Source organism: Schistocerca cancellata, chromosome 10 (genome assembly GCF_023864275.1).
Source record: "Schistocerca cancellata isolate TAMUIC-IGC-003103 chromosome 10, iqSchCanc2.1, whole genome shotgun sequence".
NCBI classification, from domain to species: domain Eukaryota; kingdom Metazoa; phylum Arthropoda; class Insecta; order Orthoptera; family Acrididae; genus Schistocerca; species Schistocerca cancellata.
Genome location: NC_064635.1, coordinates 152,519,248 through 152,536,498, shown reverse-complemented (window position 1 = coordinate 152,536,498; position 17,251 = coordinate 152,519,248). Strand labels below are relative to the sequence as shown.

General features: G+C 45.3%; 1 non-coding gene across 1 annotated transcript; it reads left to right on the top strand.

Moving 5' to 3' along the window:
* The first annotated feature begins 7,720 nt into the window (after positions 1-7,720).
* On the top strand, positions 7,721-7,795 carry Trnat-ugu (transfer RNA threonine (anticodon UGU)). The gene has a single exon. It is a non-coding gene; the product is annotated as a tRNA-Thr (tRNA).
* Positions 7,796-17,251: the final 9,456 nt, after the last annotated feature.

The following is a 17,251-nucleotide window of genomic DNA, read 5'->3' as shown; positions in this document are numbered from 1 at the left end:
GACGGCCGAGCAATCATCAGAGCCCCAGTGTCCAGATTCATCATTATCATCGATCCAACGCGCAGCTGGTGCTTCAGTTGTAAGCTACCGATTCTGTTTTGCTCTTTTCTGCTGATGGTTAAGCCTGCGAGCCGAACGTATAAGTGAAAAATTTTGCACAACGGATTTTGTAACGCTAATTTGTCGCCCTGACACTTATACGCTCTCCAGAAGGGTAAGCTTATCCTTTGCTCTATATGTGACGTTAACTAGTCGTATGCAAATCTGGTTGGCTTCTAACCATATCCTCAGTATATGCTAGAATGTTCAGATGTACTGACCTACAAACACTGTCTCCAGCAGGTGGTTGCAAACATGAAATACACAAATAAGGAGATAATAAAATGACAAAGGAAAGTACTAGCTATGAAATGATACACTCAGTAGTGTTAAATTCTTTACTCTTCTGCAATTTACTCTATACAAGATTACACAGTACCAGCAACATTATAGTTCTGCCAATTCACATTTGGTAATTGCTCTGTCTGGCACTGTCCTGTGATATATTCACGGTCGTTAATTCAAGCGCGGAATACTGACATCAGCTATGGCAATTGCAATTATATTCAAAACTACTCTCGCGACTAGCAACGTGAAGCCTCAGCATAGAACGAAAAAGACACATGATCAGCAATACTTCCCTAACCGCCGTTGAGAATGCACAACCACTACAGTGATCTAACGCTTATCGCTGCAACGGTTCTCGGCTCAGAGAGATAACATAAATTCTACTTCACGAAAAGCTTCCGTAGGCTCCTCCACGGCTGCCGTGGAACACCAAACGATCCTCAGGCTCTCACTACAAGCAATCTGTCGCACATCTCGCCAAGACCAACCTCTCTCCTCGAAGCCCCAGGAACAAAATGTTTCACAGTCGCTACGCTTTTTAGTAGCTGCTGTTCTTTTTTCTTCCCCCCTTTAATGGGCGTGGCCAGTCATGCTGTTGGAAGGCGTTCGTTTCCGAGCGCCGACGAATCTCAGTTTTGCAACCGCCCGAAGCTTCTAGAAGCTCCCAGACTGTTCCACAAGCTTCCGCTCCGGCCGTTGGGAAAACCACCTACACGCCGCCACGTGTTTTGTGAGCGAGCCCCCGCGTCTTCTCCTTGTCCTCGGCCACGTGGCTCCCGCTAAGCCGCGGTCCACCCGCCTGGGGTTTCCAGGAGCTTACGTTCAGCTCTCAGGCCTGCCTGCCTCGCTTGTGTCTTTCCCGTTCTCCTGCCAGCCTCCCGTCTCCGTCCGCTTCACTATCGCCCAACGTGCAGATATTCTGCTACAAATTAAGATCCCTAGCCGATGTCAGTATCGTTTATGGTTTCCTGTCTCGATATTTAAACTATTAAAGGTTCTTCTTTCCGGAGTGGTAGTTGTAATGTGGCTCAAAATGAAGCCACCTCACACAGTGACCGCAATGACCATCAATACGCGGCGCACAGAAAGGGGTCTGAGTTCATGGTGCCCTTTGTGCCGACTGAGGCATCAAGGGATCACCAATTTAGTATTGGAGAGTAAAAATCGTAGGGGGAGACCAAGAGATGAATACACTAACCAGATTCAGAAGGATGTAGGTTGCAGTAGGTACTGAGAAATGAAGAAGCTTGCACGGGACAGAGTAGCATGGAGAGCTGCATCAAACCAGTCTCAGGACTGAAGACCACAACAACAACAACACCATTTACCTCTGCACATTAACAAGGCCGTTGCCGTTTACAGTGATGTCGGGCACACTCGGCCTGGAATCTGTGACTGGATTACAACTGTCGTCAGTGGTGAGTCCCGCTTCGAGTTGAGCCCCGATAACCAATGAAGAAGTCCTTGGAAACGCCCCAGACAATGGTGGGACATTAATCTGACTGTTGCCTGCCATACGGCTCGACAACCAGGAGTGGTGATCTGGGTTGGCATTTCTTTTCTTTGGTTGTCATCTACGGCACCCTTACAGCACAGCGGTACGTCGACTATATTCTCCGCCACGTTTTGTTGCCCTTCATGGCGAGATATGTGCTCACGTATCACTGGCCGTACAAGGCGACAGTTCCCACTGCTTGCTTCGTCCTTGCCAAATCCTACCTTGGCTAGCAACGTCTCCAGATCTCTCTCCAATAGAGAAGGTTTGATGCATTATGGCCAAGACCCTCCAATCAACTCGGGATGTTGACGATCTAACGCGCCAGTTGGACGGAATTTGGCACGATATCCATAAGCAGGGCATCCAACAGCTGTATCAATGAATGCCAAGCTGAATAACTGCTTGTAAAAGGACCAGAGATGGACCAAGGCGCTATTGACGCTCAGTTTGTGTAGATTTTTCACTTGAATAAATCATTCAATTTTTCGTCAATATAGTCATATGTCTGTCTATACACATGCATCACATCCACCGCTTTCCGTTCCATTCGGATAATTCCTTTGTGGGGCGTCACTTATATATCTTACAAGTGTACGGCCTCAGACACGGCCAACCGATTCGGCTCAAATTTGGCAGGCTGGTTGTGTACAGCCTGAAACGAAGGACTCTGAGATAATTTGGCTCAACATTCTCCCGTTTTTGAGAAAATCACCCCTAAAAGTTATGACGAGCAATCGACTCAAAATTGACGGGATCGATAGATAATTGTAAATAGAGCATTTTAAATCATCAGGTACGGGGTCCACAAATGCAGAACTCGAGGAAAGAAGCAGATAGCGCAGCGACCAAGGTAAATGGCTGGGAAGCGGAGAACCCGCGTTTTAATTTCGAGGAAACGTAGTACATGTTGCTGTTCTACTTTGTATTTTTCCATGTCTCAACTGACAGGGATAGGAGAGTTAATAAGGTAAGTAAATCAATATAGAATGATAAATAGGTAGGAAATTAAATTTCTCAAAACGCTTGGGACAGTAAACAACTAAAATGTTACTCCTGGTCACTTTACAATGGCTCTTCCGGTCACTGTTACGTGTCCTCACTTTTCTTCGAACAACTAAATGGATGGTACTTGTCATATAAAGAGTCGAAAGAAATACAGGGTGGTCCATTGATAGAGACGAGGCCAAATATCTCACGATATAAGCATCAAACGAAAAAACTACAAAGAACGAAACTCGTCTAGCTTGAAGGGGGAAACCAGGTGGCTCTATGGTTGGTCAACCTCAATACATTTGGAAATACGTGTAACGACATTCCTCTCAACAGCGAGTAGTTCGCCTTCCGTAATCTTCGCACGTGCATTGGCAACGCGCTGAAGCATGTTGTCAGGCGTTGTCGGAGGGTCACGATAGCAAATATCCTTCAACTTTCAAGAGCGACGTTCATCATTAATGGATTAAAGGTAAGTATCAAACTAATTACGCCCGCTTTCTGAATTCTAATTCCTTGTCATGTTCCAGAGCTCACGTCAGTATAGTCCTTCCCTCCTCACGCCAGCCTGCGTGAGCTAAAACGCGTGCATTTCGGCCTCCTCTCGTATCACGGTGTTGACTCTTCTGCCAACACTACAAATTCAATACTAATTCACCTGTTTGGGGAATAAGTTTGTCTACCTTATTACTATTATTCTTTCAAGTTGAGTTGCGTACCTTATTAGCCCTCCTATTCCTACGAATTCTGATACGAAAAACTACACTTTTAAAAAATGAAAACCGTGCAGTTTCCTCGAGATTTGGCTTACCAGCCAGTTACCTCGGCGGTTGCGCTTTCGGCGCTCTCGGCGAAAAGCGTTTACCAGGTGGATACATAAGCGGCAGTTGTAAAATTTCTTTCCTTTTGCGGACCCCATACTTGATGATGAAAAATGCTCTTTTACAGTCATCTATCGATCCCGCCAATTTTGAGTCGATTGCTCATCATAATCTTTGGTGGTGATTTTCACAAAAACGGGAGGGGGGGAGGGGGGAGGGGGGAATTTGAGCCAAAATAGTGTCTTTCGTTTTAGGTTGTACACAAGCGACCTGCTAAATTTGAGCCGAATCGGTTGCCCGTGTCTGAGGCTTCCCCTTGTAAGACTGTATTATTACTAAACAGCTAAAACGGCCGCACGGCCCCACTTTCAAGTTATCTATTTAACGGCTTCCACAGCAACAACAATTTTATATTCAGTACTTGTTATAACTATTGATCAAATTTTAAACCGTAAAATGCTGTTATAATCTACTCATTAGTATGTTGAATTTTTAAAACAAAAGTCAAAGACTGAATTTGGAAACTGTGCAAGTATCTTGAGGCAGTGCAACTCACGGCCCACAAGTTACCCAGACTATATTCATCCAGCATTTGAGAATGAGGGCACATCGCGAATGCCAACAACGCACAACTTCAAAGCTTTTGAAATATTTTTCTCGCTGACGCTCCCCACAAAATAATGGAAAAAAAGTGCTTCGTAATACTACAGTTTCGCTCTTCATGCAGCATAACTTCAGCATTAGGTGTGTTTTAATTTATTACTTCTTTAGTACGAACTCTATTCACAACATGTTTAGCAGACAGCATCCACTGGATGTAGTTGGAAAATTATATTATTTCGTGACACGTAGTTCAGGAGATGTGACGTTTTAGGTGTCGGAGTTCGATTCCTTACAGAATCGAGGGCGGCGGAGATACTGAGTATGCAGAGCTCAAGACGCTTGCGCAGGACAACTTAGGGTGGAGAGTTGCATCAAACCAGTCACCGGGTTGCAAACAGCAACAACAGTTGTAGTTCAACTAAAACTATTTAGACGGTAGATTCAGATTCTGAATGTGTATACAGAAATGTTATTGAGAGCAGCATAGCTGTTGTTCCACAACTATGCTTGTAAATTGTTATGGAAGACGTATTATATGAAATGATATGAGACTTTTGATTTTAAAAAAAGGCATTCCGTGTTTCGTTCTATTTAGAAGTTAAAAACTTCAGAACCGCGCTTTATAAATAACTCAGAATCTTCATCTTGAGCCCTGTATTGTATCACGACCATTACTATGATCTTCCCATGAATTTCTGCATCTATAGCACAAGTTTCAAAATTCTGGTCACCGATGTACTTAAGAGAGTGAATGCTTTTAGATTTTATTTACTTCATGTAAGTAGCAATTCACATTAACTTTCGTGCTTCGTGAAAAACAGTAAAATTTCACGTAAGGATTTTATTCCACGTGGATGTAGCCAGACGAAATAGAACTACACACCCACGCTTAACAAATACATCGCGGACCGCAGCTAGGCATCGACATAGACTCGCATTTCCTGCTCGTCGTATGCGGTTCACCTGATTGCTTGGGAATCACGATCGATGGGAGACTGATAAAGGTGCGATTTATGACTGAGCTCTCGACCTGCTGACGGAACACCCTTTTGTACTGATAGAGTTTATGCATCACGAAGGATGACTCACTCCCGACTTTATTCGGGAGGACGACGGTTCCAGATTATTTGACTTGTCGCTCTAACGAAGTAGGCGAGTGTCAGCAATATGTCTCGTGGTCTTATCGTAGCATATTTATCTTCTGCCGTTAGGTCAGACGATAGAAATGCCACTTGCACGCTTAGAATAGCAGATTGACGGTGACCAACTTTAAACAGAACTTGATTAATTTTCACACACATTTATTAAAATAATAAAAAGCATAGACATTACGTAACTTGATTCTGGATGCTGTTTACAGTTGACAATCTGAAGTTCCTTTGGTGTTGGTACGTTAATCTTATTCCCACATATCTCTGATACTTGACAAAGCGTCTATTCATTTATCTTCATGGCTATGTACAGGAATATGATAATCTTATTAGGCGCAGACTGAAACTTGACTATAGACTGGTACAGACTATTGCAGACTGGTACAGACTGGTGCAGACAAATGCAGACTGACTAATCGGAGGTCTGTACACTCGGTATAATACCTCGTGCGTTCAGGTATTACTGCGCGAGTGTGATCTGCGAGGAGAAAAGGTTCTACGTTAGCAGCAATCTCATTGGCTGCGCTACATATTAATACGCGGATCGGTGGAAGCAGAATTCGGTCCGTCTCTAAGGCAGCGCCATCTCGTAGTGCGGAGATGGACGAGCGCTGCGCCTGCGCTGTTGTGCTTAGCGGGGTGCGCTCCACTGGGAAAGTTGTGTACGCGCTGACTACGCGGAACTATGTACACAACAGGGGAAGTCCGACAGCAACATCTCGCAGCAGTTTGTTGCGCCAGCACCTGACACAGCACCGTCACTGTCTGGGAACGTATGCCATACAAAGTCGGTCTGCATCTGAACCACGCTGAGCCACAGTTGGATACACTACAACGAGCCCAGCTGCTGGCTGTTGGGCACTAGATCTCCATTGCAGGTTGAACATAATTAATACATCAACTACTTTCAAGCTGAACGCGACTGGATATGCCTCTTGTCTACCCACTAGACACTCCAGGACTACGGAAAGTCAGACTGGACAAAGACTTCTTTCTAAGGACACTGGAAATCCACCCTAGGGTGCGCAATAGCCCACAGGCATGGTCAAGAAATTGGAGAACAACCAAGCCATTACACCATATCTCGCATCCGTTATGTATCAAAGGCTGCACTAGAAGCCCGCAAGTACCACTGGACGAGTAGCTGCTCGCTCCTAAGTAGAGCAGGGCGCGCTTTTTCTTGGCCCCCAGTAACGGCACCGCAGTAACGGAAGCACAGTAACGTCTGCAGCGCCGCCACCGCCACGCCCCAGTGCTGTCGTCTTCCCCCCTCCCCCCTTCACCGTTCCCCCACCCTCCTAATTAAGTCCTCCCATGCACGGAACACTGTCGGCGTCCATGTCCCTGTTTTTTGCTCCCTCCCGCGGACAAGTCCCACGGGGCGCGTGATGGTCCTGCGAAGAAACCACTCTGCATTAAAGCACAATGACAGCCAGCATTCCCTTCTCCTTAAAGAAAACCACTACTAACATAATATTCTGCTGCAATAAAGAAGGTTTTCAGGTAAAAGAATGCATTTCTCAGCTCCGCACTGCCAATCTGTTTTAAGCCATCATTAAATTTTTAATCCTAAACAGCTTGAGAAGTTGTAAGTCAATAAATAATTTATTTTAGTATAATTATAAACAACAGACTTAACTGTGGCTCCTGCAATAAACAAAATTAAACGTTATATTTACTAAGATGGTATCTGTTCTTTCGGACATGTCCGAAAGAACAGATACCATCTTAGTATATATATAGTTACCGGCCACTTGACCATCTTCTTCTGTGCGAATGCACAAACAGTGCCCGAACTCTTACGGGAATCGGCTACGCGCCGCGACTAATGAGTATAATGGGTGGGGGCACTACGAATGTAGTGTGGGACAATACGTTGAGAATGTGGGTTTGGCGGCAGGCGTGCCAGAGATAAATCCCTGCAGTCACGCTATCCTCTGTGTCCTCGGTGGCTCAGATGGATAGAGCGTCTGCCATGCAAGCAGGAGATCCCGGGTTCGAGTCCCGGTCGTGGCACACATTTTCATCTGTCCCCGTTGACGTATGTCAACGCCTGTAAGAAGCTAAGGGTGTTCATTTCATTGTAAAAATAAACAGATTGGGTGTGTCAGCCAAATGAACTCTTACGGGACTTGCTAAGAATGTCTTCCACCAGTAATGAGTGTGTTGGGCAGGGAAACTACGAATGTAGTGTGTGGACATATAAGGGGAGAATGTGGGTCTTGCGGGAAGCGTGCGCAAACAGTCCCTGCAGTCGCCCTATCCTCTGTGCCCTCGATGGCTCAGATGGGTAGAGCGTCTGCCATGTAAGCAGGAGATCCCGGGTTCGAGTCCCGTTCGGGACACACATATTCACCTGTCCCCGCTGATATACATCAACGTCCGTCAGCAAAAATGGCTCTGAGCACTATGGGACTTGACATCTGAGGTCATCAGTCCCCTAGAACTTAGAACTACTTAAACCAAACTAACCTAAGGACATCACACACATCCATGCCCGAGGCAGGATTCGAACCTGCGACCGTAGCAATCGAGCGGTTCCGGACTGAAGCGCCTAGAACCGCTCGGCCACCGCGGCCGGCGTCCGTCAGCAGCTGAAGGTGTTAATATATGATTGTAATTTCGTTCGGAGACGTCCGGAAGAACAGACACCATATCCATATAAGTAAAAATAACGATGATGTAAGGAGCAGACTAACACAGGCAAAGAGTAAGTTACACAGTATCTCTCTTTTATGTAGCTTCACCTTCAATCTCAGATTCGCCAATCAAGACCAACCGAGCACCATATTATCCTGTGACAAAGGCACCAATTGAATGAGGGTATGGAGGGATATGGGGTCAGGAAACTACTCTTCTCCTGGTGCTTGCCAACTTGACATTGGAAACTACTTCTCAATCAAGTAGGCCCACAATTGACCTCAAGAGGCTAATTGCATACTATGCCAGTCCTACTCCCATGGAAAAATTGCTTCCAATACCTGTAATGGAACCTATATCCTCTGCTTAGTAGCCATACACGCTGTCCACTGAGATATGAAGGCAGACGTTAGTATCAAACAAAGCCATTAATTTTAGGGAAAAATATCGGAAATGTATGTTTGGAGCACAGTATTGCATGGAAGTGAAACATATGGGAAAACCTGATGTTGGTAGAATTGCGAAGCTGCAGAAGTCGAAAATTAAATAGATGATATGACACTGGAATTTAAGGAGGTGGGAATTTAAGGAGATGGGACCTGGATAAACTGAAAGAACCAGAGGTTGTAGAGAGTTTCAGGGAGAGCATAAGGAAACAATTGACAGGAATGGGGGAAAGAAATACAATAGAAGAAGAATGGGTAGCTCTGAGGGATGAAGTAGTGAAGGCAGCAGAGGATCAAGTAGGTAAAAAGACGAGGGCTAATAGAAATCCTTGGGTAACAGAAGAAATATTGAATTTAATTGATGAAAGGAGAAAATATAAAACTGCAGTAAATGAAGCAGGCAAAAAGGAATACAAACGTCTCAAAAATGATATCGACAGAAAGTGCAAAATGGCTAAGCAGGGATGGCTAGAGGTCAAATGTAAGGATGTAGAGGCTTGTCTCACTAGGGGTAAGATAGATACTGCCAACAGGAAAATTAAAGAGACCTTTGGAGAGAAGATAACCACTTGTATGAATATCAAGAGCTCAGATGGAAACCCAGCTCTAAGCAAAGAAGGGAAGGCAGGAAGGTGGAAGGAGTATATAGAGGGTTTATACAAGGGCGATGTACTTGAGGACAATATTATGGAAATGGAAGAGGATGTAGATGAAGACAAAATGGGAGATAAGATACTGCGTGAAGAGTTTGACAGAGCACTGAAAGACCTGAGTCGAAACAAGGCCCCGGGAGTAGACAACATTCCATTTGAACTACTGATGGCCTCGGGAGAGCCAGTCATGACAAAACTCTACCATCTGGTGAGCACGATGTATGAGACAGGCGAAATACCCTCAGACTTCAAGAAGAATATAATAATTCCAATCCCAAAGAAAGCAGGTGTTGACAGATGTGAAAATTACCGAACTATCAGTTTAATAAGTCACAGCTGCAAAATACTAACGCGAATTCTTCACAGACGAATGGAAAAACTGGTAGAAGCTGACCTCGGGGAAGATCAGTTTGGATTTCGTAGAAATGTTGGAACACGTGAGGCAATACTGACCTTACGACTTATCTTAGAAGAAAGATTAAGAAAAGGCAAACCTACGTTTCTAGCATTTGTAGACTTAGAGAAAGCTTTTGGCAATGTTAACTGGAATACTCTCTTTCAAATTCTGAAGGTGGCAGGGGTAAAATACAGGGAGCGAATGGCTATTTACAGTTTGTACAGAAATGAGATGGCAGTTATAAGAGTCGAGGGGCATGAAAGGGAAGCAGTGGTTGGGAAAGGAGTAAGACAGGGTTGTAGCCTCTCCCCGATGTTATTCAATCTGTATATTGAGCAAGCAGTAAAGGAAACAAAAGAAAAATTCGGAGTAGGTATTAAAATCCATGGAGAAGAAATAAAAACTTGGAGGTTCACCGATGACATTGTAATTCTGTCAGAGACAGCAAAGGACTTGGAAGAGCAGTTGAACGGAATGGACAGTGTCTTGAAAGGAGGATATAAGATGAACATCAACAAAAGCAAAACGAGGATAATGGAATGTAGTCAAATTAAGTCGGGTGATGCTGAGGGAATTAGATTAGGAAATGAGACACTTAAAGTAGTAAAGGAGTTTTGCTATTTAGGGAGTAAAATAACCGATGATGGTCGAAGTAGAGAGGATATAAAATGTAGACTGGCAATGGCAAGGAAAGCGTTTCTGAAGAAGAGAAATTTGTTAACATCGAGTATAGATTTAAGTGTCAGGAAGTCGTTTCTGAAAGTATTTGTATGGAGTGTAGCCATGTATGGAAGTGAAACATGGACGGTAAATAGTTTGGACAAGAAGAGAATAGAAGCTTTCGAAATGTGGTGCTACAGAAGAATGCTGAAGATAAGGTGGGTAGATCACGTAACTAATGAGGAGGTATTGAATAGGATTGGGGAGAAGAGAAGTTTGTGGCACAACTTGACTAGAAGAAGGGATCGGTTGGTAGGACATGTTTTGAGGCATCAAGGGATCACAAATTTAGTATTGGAGGGCAGTGCGGAGGGTAAAAATCGTAGAGGGAGACCAAGAGATGACTACACTAAGCAGATTCAGAAGGATGTAGGTTGCAGTAGATACTGGGAGATGAAGAAGCTTGCACAGGATAGAGTAGCATGGAGAGCTGCATCAAACCAGTCTCAGGACTGAAGACCACAACAACAACAACATGACACTGGAGCGTCAAAGAAATTGGTACAGGCACACAGATTCGAATACAAATGGTTCAAATGGCTCTGAGCACTATGGGACTTAACATCTATGGTCATCAGCCCCCTAGAACTTAGAACTACTTAAACTTAACTAACCTAAGGACAGCACCCAACACCCGGCCATCACGAGGCAGAGAAAATCCCTGACCCCGCCGGGAATCGAACCCGGGAACCCGGGCGTGGGAAGCGAGAACGCTACCGCACGACCACGAGATGCGGGCAAATTCGGATACAGAAGTATGTAAATAGACTGAATATGATGCAGCGTCGGCGACGCCTATGTAAGACAACAAGTGTCTGGCGCAGATGTTAGATCGGTTACTTTTGTTACAATGGCAGGTTATCAAGATTTAAGTGAGTTTGAACGTAGCGTTATAGTCGCCGCACGAACGATGGAATACAGTATCTCCGAGGCAGCGATGAAGGGGGGATTTTCCCGTGCGACCATTTCACGAGTGTACCGTGAATATCAGGAATCCGGTAAAACATCAAATCGCCGATGCCGCTGCTGCCGGAGAAAGATTCTGCAAGAACGGGACCAACGACGACTGAAGAGAATCGTTCAGCGTTACAGAAGTGCAACCCTTCCGCAGATGGCTGCAGATTTCAATACTAGACCATCAACAAATGTCAGTGTGCGAACATTCAACGAAAAATCATCGATATGTGCTTTCGGAGCCAAGGCCCACTCGTGTACCCTTGACGACAGCACGACCCCTTGCCTTGGCCCGTCAACAACGACATTGGACTGTTGATGACTGGAAACATGCTGCCTGGTCGGACGAGTCTCGTGTCAGATTGTATCGAGAGGATGGACGTGTAAGGGTATGGAGACAACCTCATGAATCGATGGACTGTGCATGTCAGCAGGTGACTATTCAAGCTGGTGTGAGCTCTGTAATGGTTGAGGCGTGTGCAGTTAGAGTGATATGGGACCAATGGTACGTCTACATACGATTCTGACAGGTGACACATACGTAAGCATCCTGTCTGATCACCTGCATCCGTTCATGTCCGTTGTGCATTCCGAGGGACTTATACAATTCCAGCAGGACAATGCGACATCCCACACATCGAGAATTGCTACAGATTGGCTCCAGGAACGCTCTTCTGAGTTAAACACTTCTGCTGGCCACCTAACTCGCTAGACATGAACATTATTGTGCACATCTGGGATGTCTTGCAACGTGCTGTTCAGAAGAGATCTTCACGCTCTTGTACTCTTACGGGTTTATGGACAGCCCTGCACGATTCATAGTGTTAGTTTCCTCCAGCACTACTTCAGACATTAGTGGAGTTTATGCCACGTCGTGTTGCGGAACTTCAGCGTGCTCGCGGGGGCCCTACACGATATTAGGAAGGTGTACCAGTTTCTTTGACTCTTTAGTGTATAATCGGCGAGGAAAGAATATGTAGACAATAACGGCTTGAAGAATGGAGATGATAATAGGACATCTCTTAAGATATCAGGAAATAATTTCAGTGATACTAGAGTGAACTGCAAGGGGCAAAAACTGTAGATGAAGAGAGAGGTTGGAATATATCCAGCAGTTAATTGCAGGTATTGGGTGAGATGAAGTATGTTGTGAAGGAGAGAAATTCATAAAGGTACGTTAAACTAATCATAAGACTGATGATACAGCATAGTAAGAGGGAAGAATACAGATCATGAAATGGACTAACAGTCTGAGGAATAGACAAATACTTCTAGCAACAGGAGAGCAGAATAAAGCGGTGGAAACGATAACATTGAGGGTATGTCGTGTCTGGGCAGGACAGGTATGCAAAATACACACCTAGAAAATATTTCACGCACCTTAAGACAAGCAACCAAAGTGTTATATGGCAGTTTATCTCCCAATTGTCATGAAACCTAGTTTATTTTGCGATATACAAATCCCAATAGTCAGTATATTCGATTCTTTAACGCTGCAACATTACTGCAGAACATATTCAGTCTCCTCAGACACACCGGTGTTACTTACGTTTTAATGTTTGACATTTTGAAGAACATTATGTCTTATATTTTAATGTATGACTTGAGCAACTCAGCTATTAAATCACTGTACATCTTTGACGATACGTTCTTCATGTAAGTACTATTTGTTTTACACTCGTTTACATTAATGTAAACTTTTATTAGATAAGGTATTTAATTTGGCATACTCATTTTAGGTAATTACCTTACCTTCTGATGAAGTCACCCTTAGAGGTGACGAAACCTGGTCAAGATATATAGAAAATATATGCAACCGGTTGGCAGGTTTTTACATATTTCTAAAAAAAAATTATTTTCAAATATTCATTATTGCCAATAATTCGACAGCTAATTATTTCCTCTTCTCCTTTCCTTTTACTATGGTGGTGGGGTTCAAATGGTTCAAATGGCTCTGAGCACTATGGGACTCAACTGATGAGATCATTAGTCCCCTAGAACTTAGAACTAGTTAAACCTAACTAACCTAAGGGCATCACAAACATCCATGCCCGAGGCAGGATTCGAACCTGCGACCGTAGCGGTCTTGCGGTTCCAGACTGCAGCGCCTTCAACCGCACGGCCACTTCGGCCGGCTGGTGATGGGGACCTGTTATGTTTTGTAGCCTTGGGAGCTTCTCTAGTTATGTCGCAACATGAAAGTTAATTTAAAAGGCCTAGGGTCATGAACTTGTTCGGCAGTGAAAACGGCCTCCAGAGCATGTCCACACAGCAGGTGCATTGTGGTAGAAGCGAGGATAAATCTTTTTGAAAATATAAAAATCTGGAAACCAGGCGCAGCACTCAGAATGGGAGAGCGTAGGATTGGCCATTGCCTGCGGCCACGCCACAAAAGCATGTTCACTTAAATCCGACTAACAGGATCTGTGACTGGCTCACAGTAATTATTTTGATAGAAGCCACATTTTCCTGCACACGTCCATTTGCAAGAATTTTGTTAGACTGTGGTTAGAAAGCTGCCATGTAGTGGGAGATATTTTCTGCTTTCCTTCCTGTAACATACCACTATTGGTTAAAAGCGACAAAAATACATGAAAGTAGGAATTAGTTAAACTAATTTATAACGTTATTATTAGTCAGAACACACAACATCAGCTGCAATTGGCCAACAAGATTCCTACACTGGCAGAACTGTTCAAGTGTGGAGAGTCAAGTCAGAGGACACTTGCTGCTGGGCTACAGGGAAAACAGCACTCGTGTCAGGTCATTGCAAAGAGAGAGATGTCACCATCTTACAATTACAGAGGTGGAGCTGGACTCAGAATTTCCATCCGCTAACGCCGTCTTCCATACTCACGCCAGTTAAGAGTGATAAGGATGGGCAGTCACTGCAATCACCAAATTGAGGGGGCGCACGGCTAGTTAATTTACCTCATTTGCACAGTTTCAACGCTTGCAGCCAGCTAGTTGCTACCATCATGCACTTAAGTGATCATGTTGGCGTTTGTACTCACCTACGCAGGGTTCTATCTTTAAACTACAGTCATTGGCTGTATCCGTGATATAGTTCCACGTTATCCTTTCATATTACCAAGGCTATATTTCACAATTACTGCCTTTTGCTCTCTGATGATATATTTATGTGCTTCATTCAGTTGGTAATTCTTTATTTGGGATTTTATGGAAATAACCAAATTAGTCAGAACGGCCCCTTCATTAACATATTCGAGGTTTGGTATCCACACTTTCCTGTTTAATTGAACCACACCTAGTTGTATTCCTTCAATAAAATGTTTACTGTTGCATGACATTTTTCCTCTTAAATATTCATGAACTTGGGGGTGCCGCGCGGGGTAGCCGCGCGGTTAGTAGCGCCTTTGTGGTGTGCGTACTGTAAGACCTTCAGTACACACACCATCAGATTATTTGACTTGTCGCTCTAATGAAGTAGGCGAGTGTCAGCAATATGTCTCGTGGTCTTATCGTGGCGTGTTTATCTTCTGCCGTTAGGTCAGGCGATAGAAATGCCACTTGCACGCTTATAGCAGCAGATTGACGGTGACCAACTTTAAACAGAAATTGATTAATTTTCACACACATTATTAAAATAATAACAAGCATAAAAATAACTTAACTTGGTTCTGGATGCTATTTACAATTGATAATCTGAAGTTCCTTTGGTCTTGGTACGTTAATCTTATTCTCAGATATCTCTGATACTTGACAAAGTGTCTATTCATTTATCTTCATGGCTATGTACAGGAATATGATAATCTTATTAGGAGCAGACTGAAACTTGACTATAGACTGGTACACACAAATGCAGACTAATGCAGACTGGTATGGACTGGTGCAGACTAGTGCAGACTGGCTAATCGGAGGTCTGTACACTCGTTTTAATACACTCCTGGATATTGAAATAAGAACACCGTGAATTCATTGTCCCAGGAAAGGGAAACTTTATTGACACATTCCTGGGGTCAGATACATCACATGATCACATTGACAGAACCACAGGCACATAGACACAGGCAAAGAGCATGCACAATGTCGGCACTAGTACAGTGTATATCCACCTTTCGCAGCAATGCAGGCTGCTATTCGCCCATGGAGACGATCGTAGAGATGCTGGATGTAGTCCTGTGGAACGGCTTGCCATGCCATTTCCACCTGGCGCCTCAGTTGGACCAGCGTTCGTGCTGGACGTGCAGACCGCGTGAGACGACGCTTCATCCAGTCCCAAACATGCTCAATGGGGGACAGATCCGGAGATCTTGCTGGCCAGGGTAGTTGACTTACACCTTCTAGAGCACGTTGGGTGGCACGGGATACATGCAGACGTGCATTGTCCTGTTGGAACAGCAAGTTCCCTTGCCGGTCTAGGAATGGTAGAACGATGGGTTCGATGACGGTTTGGATGTACCGTGCACTATTCAGTGTCCCCTCGACGATCACCAGTGGTGTACGGCCAGTATAGGAGATCGCTCCCCACACCATGAAGCCGGGTGTTGGCCCTGTGTGCCTCGGTCGTATGCAGTCCTGATTGTGGCGCTCACCTGCACGGCGCCAAACACGCATACGACCATCATTGGCACCAAGGCAGAAGCGACTCGCATCGCTGAAGACGACACGTCTCCATTCGTCCCTCCATTCACGCCTGTCGCGACACCACTGGAGGCGGGCTGCACGATGTTGGGGCGTGAGCGGAAGACGGCCTAACGGTGTGCGGGACTGTAGCCCAGCTTCATGGAGACGGTTGCGAATGGTCCTCGCCGATACCCCAGGAGCAACAGTGTCCCTAATTTGCTGGGAAGTGGCGGTGCGGTCCCCTACGGCACTGCGTAGGATCCTACGGTCTTGGCGTGCATCCGTGCGTCGCTGCGGTCCGGTCCCAGGTCGACGGGCACGTGCACCTTCCGCCGACCACTGGCGACAACATCGATGTACTGTGGAGACCTCACGCCCCACGTGTTGAGCAATTCGGCGGTACGTCCACCCGGCCTCCCGCATGCCCACTATACGCCCTCGCTCAAAGTCCGTCAACTGCACATACGGTTCACGTCCACGCTGTCGCGGCATGCTACCAGTGTTAAAGACTGCGATGGAGCTCCGTATGCCACGGCAAACTGGCTGACACTGACGGCGGCGGTGCACAAATGCTGCGCAGCTAGCGCCATTCGACGGCCAACACCGCGGTTGCTGGTGTGTCCGCTGTGCCGTGCGTGTGATCATTGCTTGTACAGCCCTCTCGCAGTGTCCGGAGCAAGTATGGTGGGTCGGACACACCGGTGTCAATGTGTTCTTTTTTCCATTTCCAGGAGTGTACCTCGCGCGTTCAGGTATCACTGCGCGAGTGTGATGCGCGAGGAGAAAAGGTTCTACGTTAGCAGCAATCTCATTGGCTGCGTTACATATTAAAAAGCGGATCGGCGGAAGCAGAATGTGGTCCGTCTCTATGACAGCGCCATCTCGTAGTGCGGAGATGGACGAGCGCTGCGCCTGCGCTGTTGTGCTTAGCGGGGTTCGCTCTAGTGGGAAAGTTGTGTACGCACTGACTACGCTGAACTATGTACACAACAGCCTTGAAACGGTTCGCGTGGCTCCCCACGACAGAGGTTAGAGTCCTACCTCGGGCAGGGGTGTGGGTGTTGTCCGTAGCATAAATTAGTTTAAGTTAGATTACGTAGTGTGTAAGCATAGGGACCGATGACCTCAGTAGTTTGGTCCCATGAGAACTTACCAGAAATTTCCAAATTTCCAGTCTTGTGATTAGCTTGGTTTCACTGTAGGTCACTCGGGGTCAGAATTCTAACGTCTTATGGTATGCTAAACAGCTGAAGCGACACCTCACGCAACTTAGTTCATCTTTATCCAGGGTAGATAAAGTAACTTGGGTTGCCTATAGTAAGATGCTTGAAATACTTTCTACGCAAGTTCTATTTTGCCACGCATAGAACATGAAAAAATTGCCTGCAACGAAAAGATTGCAGG